General features: G+C 54.8%; 1 long non-coding RNA gene across 1 annotated transcript; it reads left to right on the top strand.

Annotated features, from left to right (window-relative positions):
* The first annotated feature begins 3,663 nt into the window (after positions 1 to 3,663).
* LOC103878049 lies at positions 3,664 to 10,381 on the top strand. The gene is made up of 3 exons (XR_638025.3): positions 3,664 to 4,539; positions 4,658 to 4,730; positions 9,899 to 10,381. It is a non-coding gene; the product is annotated as an uncharacterized LOC103878049 (long non-coding RNA).
* The last annotated feature ends 2,278 nt before the right edge of the window (positions 10,382 to 12,659 follow it).

Here is a 12,659-nt window from a genome sequence, read left to right as displayed (position 1 = left end):
CGGGGGGGTCTAGCCCCTTCCTGCTGACCTTCCGGCAAACTGGGCTTCTGGTCCATTCAGAGCAGAATAAGGCATCAGCAGGTGGCTCGGTGGGCAGCCCTGGCACCCCCGGGCACCCCCTGTAGCTCGGTGGCAGCCCTGGCACCCCTGGGCACCCCCTGTAGCTCGGTGGGCAGCCCTGGCACCCCCGGGGCACCCCCTGTACTGTCCCTGATCGCACAGAGGTGGGCCTAGTGGAGCTTTCCCACTTCCAGTGGCTTCCACACACCATGGTGCTCTTGGGCCCATTACTGGCCCAGCCGTGTCGCCTACCAGCGATGCAGCCTTGGAAATGGGAAGTCAGCTCTCAGTCTTGGTATCCTCACCTGCAGGCGGGGCTAACCATCCTGCTTTGTAGCTCTAGGATGAAATGATGTGTGTGGAGCTCTTACGTGGTATGGAGCTTTCCTGCCACGTGGCAATCACTCAATCTGGAGAAATGGCCGTTGCTGTAGACGGAACGTTGGTGTCCCCCCAAATTCTTATGTTAAAACTAATGTCCGAAGTGGTGGTGTGAGAAGGTGGGGCCTTTGGGAATGATGAGGCATCCATGAGTGGGATGAGTGTCCTTATGAAAGAGGCCTGAGAGAGCCCTCGTGCCCTTTCTGCCACGTGAGGACACAGCGCGAAGCTGGCTGCTTGTGAATCGGGAGGTGGGCCTGTGCCAGACAGAGTATATCAGTGCCTTGATCTTGGACTCCCCAGCCTCCAGAACTGTAAGAAATAAAGTTTCCGTTGTTCTACACAGTCTATTGTATTTTGTTTTGGCAGCCCAAAAGAGCTATGACAGGGCCTGACAGCTGTCCTGTGAGGTCTGCAAAGCACGTGTTATCTTCTTTTTACAGAAGATTTAATGGAGACTTAAGAATAAAGCAACTTGTCCAAGTTAATAAGTGGCTGAGTTTCCACGCAGATCTGTTCCCTTAATAGAGATAAATCATTGTGTTATATCCATAGAAGAGCATACTTTGCAGCTATTAAAAAGAACGGGGTAAACGCTCTGCCCACACTGACACAGAGCCTAAGAGTGTGAAGCCCATATGGCATCTGGGATCATCACGTCCGCCCTCCAGCCAAATACCCAACTATATCCAGTCAGGCCGTGGGGGTCTCCGGGCAGGCCCTGCCATGGGCTTGTCTTAGAAGCTGCTTTAGGGGCTGTTCCCGGCACAAGAGACAAAAGGGGAGCAGCCGGAGGGGCGGCCACCTCTGCTGGGAAGGAGGGGAGCCGTCTTGAGGACAACAAATTAAACCTAATTCAATCTGTGGAAATATTTGATTACACCAATGTAATTTATTATGCAAAGTTGCCCTTTCTGACAAATGGAAGCTGCTTCGATAAATGGGATTGTAACAGAAGGGTTTTCGTCAGGCAAACAAACCCAACTGGGAGCCTGCCCACGGCCGTCCTCTCTCAGCACGATACCCCGTCAGGCAGACCGGGGGAGAGTGCCCGGGGAAGGAAGGCTGGGTGTCCTGTGTCCACTGGCAAGCCAGGTCCTCTCTCAGCTCTGGAGCAGCCCGTCCAGCCTTCCTAATAAGAAGGGTTTAACATCCACGAAATGCCTTCACATTCGTCATCTTTTCTGATTGTCATCATAACACAAAGTTTAAAAAGCCCCTTACCATGACAAATGTTTCCACTGGACCAGTGTTGGTATTTTCTTAAAGCCTTTCCTGACAGGTCCTCTCCACGCATCTGTGAAGTTATGGAGGCCGATGCTCCCCGACGCTGGCTTGACGATGAGACTAGGATAGGAGGGGCAGAAGAGTGGAGAGTCCTGCCACGTCGCCCAGCAGAGCTGCCCCACTGCGGGGGTGAGACTGGAGCTCAGGGATTCTGCCCCGTCCAGTGCCCCATTTCTGCTGTGCTCAAGATCGAAGTCACTGCCCTTTAGCCAGCGTGGACCTCTGCCCAGGTCCTCTGCTTAGCGGTGTCTAAGGGGCAGGAGGTTCAGGTGCTGTTTTTTTCCAGAAGCAACACATTGCCATCGGAAGAACTGGGGTCTCACAGGATGCCTGGATCCTGGTTTCGGGCCTGCCATGCGTGAGTTGTGAGAACTGTGGTGTTAAAAGTCCCCATCACTTTTGGACACCCACGTGAGTTGGGTGTGGTCCGTGTTTTTTACACTGTGATCGTTGCTGTGTACGCCTGCTCTCCCTGTAAGGAAACTGTGTTTGAATGGAAAGTGGTTTGCCCTAAGCCCCAGGCAGGCTAGCAAGCATGGAGGCTGGGATTAGTCCCAGGGCATCTTTGGCCCAGGCAGCCTCCTCACGACACCAGGCCTGCTGGAGCTCAGGAGCTCGGGGCAGGGGAGTGGGGTCCCTCCAACACCCTGGGCCTCCCGTTCCCTGGAGGAAGCTGAGGGACTCGGCCACAAGGGCCGGCAAATTCTGCTTCAAGTGGAGGAATGCCCTGAGGAGAGCAGGAGCCCCGCACCGGGCTTGGGGGAAGCTCTGGTGATGAGCTGGCCCCTCATGGCTCGGTGAGTCCCTGAACCTGCTGGGTGGGCCTGGGGAGGGCGGCCTTTCTTCTGCTGGCTTTAGTCAAGACAGGCCCCACTCACTCAGCAGACAGGAGGCCTGTCTGGCCCCGTGGCAGGAAGAGCAATGCATTATAGAGACTCTCCCGAGACTCTCCTCTTACTGACAAAGACACAGAGGCCCAGAGAGGTTAGTTAATTTGCCCAAGGTCACACAGTAGGTTAACACCCAACTAACAGAACCAAGTGCAGGTGTCCTGGCACCTGGTCAAGAGATGTCTGTTACTCAACCTTCCAGACACCTCCCCTCCTCTGGTGGTAAAATTGCCAACAGAAGGGGTGAAGCTATAAAGGTATTCGGACAACTCCATTGAAACCAGAGTTTTTGACACAGTCTTTGGAGGATCTCGTGTAGAACGGCTCTCCAGGGCTGACTTCAGTGCCAGGCGTGGAGCTCTCCGCACTCCACATACATCCCCAAAGGTCCCCTTATTCCAGGATCCAAACGCTGCTTCCCAGCCTCAAAACCCTGCAGCAGGACCCGGCCCTGATCTCTTCTGGGACAAAGATCAGCCCCTGCTGGGGCTGAGCCAAGTATGGAGCAGAGAGAAGAGAAAGCGTGTTCGGGGCCTGGAGTCGCATTTGCCATAAAGGGGAAGGGGCCGCATGACAAGTGCGGGAACCTGCCACAATCCATTGGCTTAATTGCTTTCCTTTATCTCGGGTGTTGATGCTGATTATTCGGCTTGTTATCTGATGGTTATTTAATCTATATTTTGTAATTACTCCCCTTCTGTCTTTCTCTTGGACGGTCATGCTTTTTTCTTGTTGCGCTGAGGCACTGACCTACATTTTCACAGGCACAGAAGCCAATTATTTGAAGTGGTGTTTTGTGAGGTGACTCCCTGGCTGTGATTTGGGGGCCCTGTCCCCCCGGTCTGCAGCCCTCCCTGAGCTTACTGTACTCATTGTTGAGACCCTTGAAGTCTCAGAGGCCAAAGAAATAGGAAGGACTTGCCTAGCTGGCCCCTTGTGGAATTCCCAGAGGGTGGGAGGTCTATGGTGGGGATGGGAGTAAGAGAATAAGCTTGGCAGGCAGGGGATGGGGGTCTGGGGAGGGGCATGGCAGTACGATGGTTTCAGGGGCTCAATTCACAGCAGGCAGAGTCTGAGTGAGCAGTTGCGAGGCTGGCCACGTCTGCTTGAGCTGTGCCTTGGAAGAATGGGGACCGCGTTCTCCAAGTGGGAGCTGTGTACGTTCCAGTGCACTTACAGGCAGAGTGGAAAACCTGTTTAAAACTGGGGCTTTCTCAGAAAATCCAGGCCATGCTGTTACTATTCGTAGGTAGCCTCTTGGGTTTCTGAAGGGAGCACAAAGGGAGAGAGAGCTCTGTGGCTGAGCTCTCTGACTGTACCCATGCGGTACAGTCAGCCGTCACTCAACCTTCCTGAACCAAAATTGGGATTTATCATGAGGATGTTAATGCCTCGGAGATTACTGTGACGATCAAACGGATTAAACTGCAACTAGCCCTTCAATCTCCTGGGCAACAACCTTAGTATCCTAACTTAGGAACCAAAAAGATTAACTAAATGATATTTTTTTCACATCTTAAAGAAATATCTGCTCTCTTAGTACTTGCTATCTGTAACTCAAGAACCAGCAGATCCAGATGATGCCGTCCTTGTTACCATAACCCTCTCCCTGAAGCCAGGAGTCAAACGGAGCTGGAGTGCGCAGGGCCTTGTGTGTGAAAGTGCTGTGTGGACTCAAGTGCTCACAAATACTGGTTTATGCGTTCAGTCACAGAACACACGTTTGCTGAGCCCCTGCTGCACCAGAAGCATCCCGGCGAGAGCGGGAGCACACGGTGAGGGAGATCCCAGGGTCCCTGCTGCGCCGCGCCCACAGGCGCCCGGCAGAGACTGACAGGTGAAGCCAGGCAGTGTGGCCACAGCTCCCAGAGGCTGCGTCCGGCCTTTCTGCACCCCCGGGGGCGTCTGTGCTGAAGAGATGGTGAGTAGGCAAAGTCAGGGCATGGGGAGGTCTCTCGGCACACAGATTCTTTCATTCATTCGTTCACTCGTTCATTCATTCGTCCAAAAACTGTTTGCTGAAACCTGCTGTGTTCCAGGTGCTGCAGGTACGGAGGGCGCGGTGGGAGTGGGAACTGTGTTTGCCCCGTGGAACTTACTTTCTGGCTGGAGGTATGTACTTGTTCAGGTAATGCCAGGTGCTCTGACAGATAAACCGCCAAATCCCAGTGGCAGAATGCTACATAAATTCGTTTTGTGTTCATGTAAAATCCAGAGCATGTTCATGGAACTCGTCTGCATGAAGATGGCAGAAAGGGGAAGGGAGCCTGGAGGACTGTGCGTGTCTCCTGTGTCACCCTTTGCAGGGGCCCCTGTGGTGTCTGTGTGACAGTGTGACTGACCCTAGGACACTGCAGCCACCTGCTGCCGGTGAGCTGGGAGGCCAGGCCCGCAGGCGCCCTGCACAGATGCTGTGTTGCGCCAGGGATGTGCTCCCGGAGTAGGGCGGGAGGTGAGGGTTTGGGGAGGTGCGGACCTTGATGGAGTTTGACAGGCAATGCCTTCCTCAGGAGTCTGGTCTCCATCACATCCCACGGTCCCGACAGGGTGCAGCTGCCTATTTGTCATTTTGGGCTCCCCTTGTCCTGGGAAATCCCTGCACAGTAAGAACATGGTCACCTGGGGGAGCGAACTGGTGGGGTGTGTGGAAAGGGGAAGAGGGACCACGGGGCTGGCTGCCCCTCCTGCTGCCCTTCCCCAAGGCAGGAGCTCAATGCCACGCACCCCAGCCTGGCCGTCTCTTCATATTCCGTGCTATGCAGAGACCGTTGTGAGGCTCGCTAAACTCACCCATTCTGAAAGTCAACGAGATAAATAACCCTTGACAGGGTAGTGGTGGCATCACACCACATCGAATCTGGTGGCTCTCTCATTCACAGAACTGGGGGAGACTTCAGCCCCAGGTAAAGGGAACCAGCAAAGCGTGTCCCGGTGCCGACTCATCGGGCGCTGTATTTGAGCCTTAACGGTGACAGAGCTATGGTCTGGAAAGTACAATCCTTTTCCTAGTAACCAGACAGGCACACGTTCTCCCCAGGCTCCAGAAGGTTAGCACCAACAATTTTCAATTAGTATTTTATATCCCACTACTTTATAATTACAAACAATTAGATCAGAACAGGTGACACAGCACAGGTGACACACACGCAGCAGCGCCTGCAAGGGAAGTGGCTCTGGCAGGGCCCAGCGCCAGCGCCCTCCCTGCGGATGGAATTCTCTCCTGGAGCAGAGGCCTGTGGGTGGGGCGCTCTGAGGGGTGAGCCCTGTGGAAGGTGCCTCCTGCAGGTCCAGGGTGGCAGGTTCGGGGCAGGGCTCAGTTACCGTCAAGGCCTGCGGGGAGCTGTGGGAGGGGCCACCCACCCCCTGCACAGCCACACCCAACTGTGTGCCCGAAGACTGGAGCCCCAGCCGCCTCTCTGTCCTGGTCAGTAAGGCACCCTCTTCCCAGCCTGAGTGCCAGCCTCCAGCCTCAGAGTGGGCGTCAGTATTCCTCCTCTCTGCCTCCAGGGGCCCCTGGGGCCATCGGGGCAAGCCATGGGAGTGGCAGCCTGGTGTGCATGCCAAATTGGTGCTTCTCAAGTGGTGCTCCCCCGGCCACCTGTGTGAGCTGGCTGGGCACTTGTTCCACCCCCCGGTCCCTGGGCCTGGCCCCAGACACACTGGGTCTGAATCGCCGCAGGTGTGACCTGAGACTCCCCAGACCAAGTTCCCGGGGTGGACCTTTCACACCCATGGTGGGCAGAAGAACGGCCTAAGGAGCCCCTAATCCCCAGAACCTATGAATATGCACCGTATGCAGCAAAAAGGGCTTTGCAGATGGGATTACGGTTACGGACGGGGGATTACCATGGATTATCCGGGCAAACCCAATCTAATCACATAAATCCTCAAAATAAGAGAAACTTTACCAGCTGTGTTCCGAGGCCACGGGGAAGATGTTTGACCGACACTCTATCGATTTAACTGGTAACTACGGCCCCAGCTGCTGAGAGGCCTGAACGAAAGAGCATCAGCAGGGAGTCCGTGTCCGCGGGGTTCCTGGGCCTCGCCAGCCCTCAGGGGCCGGGCTGTGGGCACGGTGTCAACGACACAACCCTAATGTGAAGGTTTAAAAGCTTTTAGTCCTCACAGGCCCTAGGAGTACACGGCACGTGGAAATCAGGGCACAGGCAGAGGGAGAATAGAGACCTCTCAGCCAGCGCCTTTACTGGGCCCGGTGCGTCGTCCAAACAGGTTTCCTGCGGGAGCTTTAATCGGTGGGTTCAAAGCCAGCAGGCACGAGCTCCAGGAGGTCAGACCGTGAATGAGACGTGGTCCCTTCAAGTTCAATGACAAATGTCTGAATGTCCTTTCACAGACGTGCGGGAAAGCGAGAGCCCAGCACGGTAGGTGGGAGAGATACCTCCAAACGTTCTCTCCAGCCCCGGGTGAAGCCACTGGGTGGGGTGTCGTACTGGGAACTGCGTCAAGGGTGACAGAGCCCTGCTTCTTGTACGAGAAGGTTAAACTTACTATTTTTGTTTTTTAGACGGAATCTCACTCTGTTACCCAGGCTGGAGTGCAGAGGCCCATCTCGGCTCACTGCAACCTCCACCTCCCAGGTCCAAGTGATTCTCCTGCCTCAGCCTCGTGAGTAGCTGGGACTACAGGCACGGGCCACCACGCCTGGCTCCTTTTTTTTTTTTTTTTTTTTGCCACGTTGGCCAGGCTTGTCTCAAACTCGAGACCTCAGGTGATCTGCCCACCTCGGCCTCCCAAAGTGCTGGGATTACAGGCATGAGCCACCATGCCTGGCCTAAACGTACTATATAAACATGGATGTGAAGTCAGCATACAATTACAAGCACTCACTATACGGGGGTCAGAGATACAACGTGAGAAGGACCCCCTGACCTTGCTTTGAGGATGGAGGAAGGGGCCGGCGACTAAGGATGGAGGGCAGCCTCTAGAAGCTGGGGCAGGCAGGCAGAGTGGGCTGTCCCTTAGCATCTCCAGAATGAGGTGCAGGGACCTGTGCTGTGCACACACTTGAGACCCACGCTGTGCCGGACTCCTGACCCGCTGGACTGCAGACAGGCAGTTTGCAGTTGTAAGCCACTACACCGTGTGACTTGCTGGGAAAGCAGCAACGGGAACCAGACACACATACTGGGTTCCTCCTGCCCCTCCCGCCAAGGGTACATTGTACATTTTTAAAATTCATTAATTTATTTTAATAGACTTTACTTTTTGAGCAGTTTTAGGTTCACAACAATACTGAGTGGAAGGTACAGAGAATTTCCAGATGCCCTCTGCCCCAATACATGCACAGCCTCCCCGGTAGCAACATCCTTGCCACGGGGAACGTTTCTTGCAAGTGAGGAATCCGCATTGACATCATCATCACCCAAGGCCCGCAGCTGACATCAGAGCGCCCTCTTGGTGCTGCGAAGTCTCTGGGTTTGGCGGAATGTATAACGGCGTGGATCCACTGTTACAGTCTCATGTGGGACTTTAAGAACCACAGTTTCTAGATGGACTAACAGAAGGGTCACACTGAGGTCTGGACACCCTGAAAATAGCTCCATGTCACTGAGGGACAACAGTCCTCATTTCCTTCTTCCCTGAGCAGACACAGCATCCAAACCAGTGGGCACTCACAGCCCTGTTGACTTAGAGAGGGTCATGCTATCTGTTTCCTTCGTGGTTACGCTAAAGGTTCCAAAGGGTATGAGCACTGTGTAGGTGATCTTTGAACCCATTCGATTGTTCACTCACTTGCTCATTCATTCATTCATTCATCAAGAGTTGTTGAGCAGAGGCCAGGCTTAGTGGCTCACGCCTGTAATCCCAGCACTTTGGGAGGCTGACGGGGGTGGATCACCTGAGGTCAGGAGTTTAAGATCAGCCTGATCAACATGGTGAAGCCCTGTCTCTGTTAAAAATACAAAAATTAGCTGGGTGTGGTGGCGGCACCTGTAATCCCAGTACTAGGGGGAGGCTGAGGCACGAGGTAAACGAACCTACGAGGTGGAGTTGCAGTGAGCAAGACCTTTCCCACTGCACTCCCAACCTGGGTGACAGAGTGAGCTTCATCTCAAAAAAAAAAAAAAAAAAAGAGTTACTGAGCAGAGCCTGTGAGTGGAATAGACTGGACTTAGTGTGAGGGTGAGATGAGAACATGAGGAGGTGAGGTGGGAGCACACAAAGGTAGAGATGGCATCTCTGAAATGAAGGCATTCGCATTCAAAGAACGGCCCTGGAAGCTGGAGAAGTGTGTTGTACGGAGCTGGATGTAATCCAGTGACCACATGGCAGCATGGGGGGAAGTGGGGAGCTCTCCAGATACGTAGGGTTTTCTAAGAGTAGGAAGCGTCAGGGTGGGCAGGCAGCGAGGGCAGAGGGAACAGAGGTGCCCAGGCAGCGAGGAGGCGGAATCTGTTGTCACTTGCCCGCTTTCTTAAAGTTGTCCGTCCATCACCCCACACTGGCTGAAACGTCAGGCTGCACTTTTCCAGCTGCTTTTCCGGCTGGGTCGTGGGAGCAAGCCCCATCCCGAGCCAACGGCTGCTGCAAGAAAGTCAGACGGAACGTTTGGAAAAGGGTTTCTGCTGGATAAGATGGTTGGAAGAAAACACACTCTTCTCACTCTCGGACGTGGCCGTGTCTCCGTTCCGAGCTGGGGGCGGTTCAGCAAACACGGAGGGAGAGGGCTGCCGTCTCCGAGGACAGCAGGGCAGGAAGCCTGCGGGCAGCTCCTGCCGCAACCACTCAGTGGCTGTGTGAACCCGAGCGCTGGCCTGCATCCGAGCGTCTAGATGGAATCCGAAACAGTGATTGTGCCCACAGATTATGTCCCCGTTATTGGGATTTCCTGTGACTCGCAGCCCGGCGGGTGGAAAGATGACAACGTGGGGCAGGCTGGTGGGGAGCCTCTGCATCAACCCTGGTCACTCAGCATCACAAGCGGCGTGTTGGGGGACATGGGGGACACCATCTGAAGCTGCCGCCCTCTTCGAAGGCCTCTGGACACCTCAGATCCCACTGATGCCCTATTTCAGATGTCGGAGTTCATCGACAATCCCTGTGTGTGGTGTTTGAATCTGAAACAAGTGCTGCTCCTGCCTCAATCCCACCCACTGCTGCCTCCCCACAAGGGGGAGAAGCCAGCAGCTCCAGCTCGCTCTGGCCGGGGGCAGGCCTTCCGTGAGGGCTGGGAGATGCACACTCATCCCTGTTATCTGTTTATGAATTGAGGGAGAATTAATTTGCTGATTGAGCAAACTCTCTTTCCTTTCTAGGACATTAGCTGTCCTTTATTCGTGTGTCCTCGGTTCCCTGAAATAATTAAGAACCGGAGCAACGAATGATTTGCAGTTTGGTCTCGATGGCCACTGCTTTGAAACGTGGTTTTTGGAAAGTCTGAAGCTTGACTGTACAGCAGTTTTAACCCTGGGTCACGGCGCCGAGGCACATCAGGGCCAGGCCTCTGCACCTGCCGGCCCTCTCTCCGCTCTGCAGCTCATGCGGTGCCGCTTTCTTGGGGAGTCCGGATGCCCTGTGAGGCTGAACCAGCAGGCAGGGGTGAGGACGGAAGGCGTCCCCTCCTCCCCGCACGGCTGCACCACAGCCCTCCAGCGTGATGGCAGGTGACACTGTCCCTGGGTCCAGTCCTTCCTTCTCCATTTCCCACTTGGTTTCTCACCAGGACCTTGGCAATGCCCCACCAACAATGGTTCTTTGTCCCTGGCTGAGTTCAGCCGTTCAATAAAACAATCCTCTCATCTGAGCCTCCGGAATTCCTTTACTATTGCTGTCAAGTTTTCTTTCTTTCTTGGATATTTTTGTTTACCTTTCATTCCTTGCCGGACAAAAGGTTCCTCTATAGCTGGTGGTCCACACCCGGCGGAAGCTATTTCTGCCCCGCCCCCAGCTCTGCATTCCGACCTCAGCATTACCCCAGCAGTGGCGGCTGTTGACTTGGTCACAAGGCCTGGCCATAGCTCGGCTTGTGGTCTGGCCTTGGGAAGCCTGTGGAACTGTCTGTTTCTCTGCCTTCCTGGAGACCCTGGCAGTTTTTAGCTGTGTGACCCTGACAAGCTGACGTCCTGGTTCTGAACTTAGGCTCCAGTTTGCACCCTGGTTGTGTCATAGGGAAAGTCACGTGTCTGGGGCTTTGTGTGGATTGTGCGGGTTATAAAACCTGTAGCACAGGATGCCGGCGTTTGGTTTTATTCCTGTTACGGGAAAAGCAGGAAGGGGCCCTCAGTTATTTCTGGAGGAGAAAGGAAACCAGGCCAGTAAGCAGGGAGTAATTCCCACTCAGTGAGGGAGGGTCACCCACACTTTGTTATGTTTGGAGGTCCTTCGGGTGCCCAGAGACTCTCTACACACCCTTGTCACACACAAAGCAATGCCCCTTGGGACCCAAGGCAGGTAGGGGCCTGAGAGGTGGGAACAGAGGGGAGCAGGGCAGCGAGGGCTCAGGTGACAGGTGGGAACAGAGGGGAGCACAGCAGCGAGGGCTCAGGTGAGAGGTGGGAACTGAGGGGAGCACGGCAGTGAGGGCTCAGGTGAGAGGTGGGAACTGAGGGGAGCACGGCAGAGAGGGCTCAGGCACAGCAGCTCCGCACCTGGCATCAATGGGCTTCATCCTCCCAGCAGCCTGCAGGCCACACACGCTTGTGACCTCCGTTCTGCCGGACACTGCAGTGGGGAAGCCACGTGTCCAGGCCGGGGATGCACAGCCAGCAACCAGGGCATCTGGGGTGTGTGCCCAGAAATCACCCCCACCAGCAGAACACTGCCCCGAGACGCTGCACCACCTCCGCCTCCTCAGCGCCAGCCCCTGGGCTCCAGGCCCACTGGACATCTCATCTGGGTGATTGATCAGGGCCTCCCACCCAGGGACACAGAACTCCCACTGCTTTTCTCCAGCGAGGAGGCCCAGGTGCTGGCAGAAGCTGACTGAATGCATGTTAAGAAAACTAAGGCCCAGACAAAATGGGCCTCGAAGTGGGTCTCCCTGACCCCTATCCTCTCTCACATCCTGCTGCAGCTGCCCCACGGCCAGCCCTAGGTGTCAGCACCCAGTTCCCAGCCCTTCATCCTGTGCAGACAGTGGAGCTGTTCTTACAGAGTTAACAGGAATTCTGGGTGGAAATAGAGCCGTAATCACACACTGATCAGCCAGCACTTTGACCCACTTCCTTATAGGCAAAAATCAGCAGGTGCTGCCCATGCATATCCCGGTCGCTCCTGACGTTAGGGTGGCACGGCTGTTGTTTAAGAATTGGTTAAAGAGATCCTGAATGCCAGTGGGACAGCCGATGCCAGCCAGTTTGAAGACTCCCACAGCAGGACGGAACCAGCATGAGAATACAGCTTCTTCCTCTCCCCGTCGCAGGACCCCACCCTGCACTTTATGACCAATCAATGATCTCCACACTTCAGCCCACTTCCAAATCCTTAAGAACCCTAGTCCCAAAGTCCTCAGGGAGACGGATTGGAGGTTTCCTCTTCTCTCCTCAATGCGGGGCCCAATAATTCAGCCTCTCTCTTTGCAGCAACCCGTGTCTTGGCGCATCATTGGGCAGTGGACCTGCTGCACTTACGAACGAGAGAGAGCAGAGGCTCAGGGAGAAGGCAGAGGGCTGGTGACCGCTAGGAGAAGAATCTCATGAAAGTGGGGTGGTGAGGGCTGTGCGGGAGGAAGGAGCAGGGCAGAGGGTGCAGTGCCATAGTGTGGGGGTCCTGCGGCTCACAGAACACACAGACAGGCTTCATTCTCTGGAGGAAGAATCCTCACTCCATAAGCACATCTGCCTGGACACTCATGGGGCTTCTTAAATACCCACCTCTTTGCAAATGGAGCAGCCTGTCTCAGGTGCCTCCTGACCCATCAGGGATGGTGCTTCCTTGGAAGGAGCTCTTCCCCTTTCTGGAGACTTTAAAACAACTTCTCTTGACACTTCTAATAATTCTGCTTGACCTGAACAGAGACAAACCTGACTTGGGAATTGAATTGTGGACCTGTTAATTGAGAGCTGACAGCTTTCAGAC

This window comes from Papio anubis, chromosome 12 (assembly GCF_008728515.1).
Source record: "Papio anubis isolate 15944 chromosome 12, Panubis1.0, whole genome shotgun sequence".
NCBI classification, from domain to species: Eukaryota; Metazoa; Chordata; class Mammalia; order Primates; family Cercopithecidae; genus Papio; species Papio anubis.
This window is presented reverse-complemented; position numbering and strand designations above follow the sequence as displayed.